Source organism: Myotis davidii, unplaced genomic scaffold, assembly GCF_000327345.1.
Source record: "Myotis davidii unplaced genomic scaffold, ASM32734v1 scaffold185, whole genome shotgun sequence".
Lineage (NCBI taxonomy): Eukaryota > Metazoa > Chordata > Mammalia > Chiroptera > Vespertilionidae > Myotis > Myotis davidii.
In genome coordinates this window covers 5469490-5471615 of record NW_006297811.1, presented here as the reverse complement: position 1 = coordinate 5471615, position 2126 = coordinate 5469490, and the positions used below count along the sequence as shown (strand labels likewise).

At 51.8% G+C, this 2126-nt stretch overlaps 1 protein-coding gene across 2 annotated transcripts in view; it reads left to right on the top strand.

Annotated features, from left to right (window-relative positions):
• The first annotated feature begins 1906 nt into the window (after nucleotides 1-1906).
• CNR1 (cannabinoid receptor 1 (brain)) overlaps nucleotides 1907-2126 on the top strand; it is a 24624-nt gene continuing 24404 nt past the window's right edge. For both annotated transcript variants that reach the window (XM_006773494.2, XM_006773493.2), the window contains exon 1: nucleotides 1907-2123. The gene's annotated coding sequence lies outside the window, so the exon portion shown is untranslated. The remainder of the gene's footprint in view (nucleotides 2124-2126) is intronic.

The following is a 2126-nucleotide window of genomic DNA, read 5'->3' as shown; positions in this document are numbered from 1 at the left end:
GAGTGTAGCAGCTCTTTGACTGGGAGTCTAACACGCTGATGAGCCCAGGACAGACTTTAAATTTTAAAGACCTACAAGCATGTCCACAAAAAGAGCATTTTCCACACAATATCATAACTCTCTCTGTTTCCACAAAGCATTCACTGGGGTAATAAAATGCCAGGTCACAAGCCAAATTTTGACTCCATTACTGAGCATTATGCTTGAGCTCTAAATGGAAAGGCAGAACAATTCATGAGCTGTCGGGCTCCAGCCTTACCCCAACCCGGAGCAACAACAGCATAACAGGCTAAACAATGATAGCGGCTATAGTCACGACTTGATTAGATTCTGAATGACTGGCTCTGTCCACGGGTCACTTCGGCCAGTCGCTCAACAAATAGATTTCAAACGATTTGGATCCTAGGCTTCTGCTTGTAATTTCATAGGATTCAGTGAAGAAATCCACCGCCCATCAAAAGAAATTTGGGCTGACTTAGAGGCACTTAAGGTAATCAGATTGCTCCTCTTCATGAAAAAGTACAAGCTGGTGCGGCTGAGTTGAGATGGGAGATTTCCACGGATTCCTTCCAAGGTTGTAAATGGTTCCCACCTCTAGATTTGATGTTGACCACCTAGGGGTAGGAGGATGAGTGGGAGAATGCACAATAAGGAGCACCTCCAGAATGTGTCAGTGCCGTGCCTCTAAAGGGCGATAAACACCTTGGCCACCCCAAGAGCACAGGTCACCCGGCTACAGGGGAGAGGGACAGCCCCCATGGGAAAGCCTGTTGCCTGAAAGCCTTCCTTCCCGGAGCCCAGCTTCCCAGCGTTACCTGTTGCCTGAAAGACGTCCCCATCACAGCCAGAAGAGCTGCCCAGATCCTATCTTTCAGTTACCGGCAACCATCTGAAACTGCCCTGCTAGGAAGTCGCAAGACTTTGAAGTTATTTCTTGTCAAGTCACCAGATTGGAAAAAACTGGAAAGTCACGAGGAGGGCAAAACTTTGTGAATATTTCTCCTGCCAGGGCTGAGGTGAAGGTAAAAATCTAACAACCATGACCCCTAAAAGGAAAAAAGGCAACAGATGCTGAAGCCTCCCCCCGCCCCCCACCTACCCCCTTATAAATCTCCAGAGTGGAGGTGGGCTGAATCTGCCCCAGGCGGAGGCTCCAGGTTTGATGGCCAGTGCTCATCCCACCTCTACCCTCCTATCAATCATTCTTCCATCTATTAATGGGTCCATCAGCTCTTAGTTTGCAGCCTATTCCATCTGCCTACCTAGTAGAAATTGATCATCTCAGTTGTGACCATTTCCCTGATGAGGAAAATAGGAACTATTTTTTTCTAACCTAAAGCAGTGTGTGTGTGTGTGTGTGGGGGGGGGGGTGTCAAAGGCACTCTGCAGGAAGTCTTTCTAGACTTGGCCAGATGTTCCCAAAGCACTTACAACCTTCCCACCTCGCTCTGTACCCACCCGCCTTGGGCTTCCTCCCCGCCGATTTCCTCTCTTCCTTAAGAGGTTTGCTTTTTTGGATTCTCAGCACGTAGTTCAAAGATGGGGATCAGATCTGTTACAAGGGCTGTTGGGCTCTGCGCTTGGGCCAGAGGAGGGTGGCGATGGGAACGAGATGGATGTGTCCGATGAGGACTTGTGCAGAATGTGCTAGATCCCTGGCGAGGTGTCATAAAATGAACAAAATGAACGCCGAGGCGGCCACGGAGCGGAGATTTGGGAACCGAACCAAGTGCCTTCCGCAGGGCTCTAGGGGCCAGAGTGACGTGGCTCCATCAGGTGGAAAGCCTGCAGCTCTCCCCCGACCCCACTCGTGAGAGAGAAAGATGTCTAAACAGCCAGGACCATCGCCGCCACAACCATGCCCAGGCCGAGGGGGAGGGAGGGAGGAGCCTTCTCTGCTGAAGCGGCGGCCGGGGCTTGTTTGTGGGTTCGCGATTCACCGTGATAAATGGAAAGACCAATTAAGGTCTGATCCGAGCACACGGGAGGCAGGCGGTGGCTGATAGTGGAACCAATTAACGAGCATGTCCCCTAGTTCCTGCCGCGGCCGCACCGTGGATGCCCCGGCGCCTGCGGCGGCTCCCTCCGGGAGCTGGAAAGGGCTGTCCTCCTCCCGGGAGAAGGTG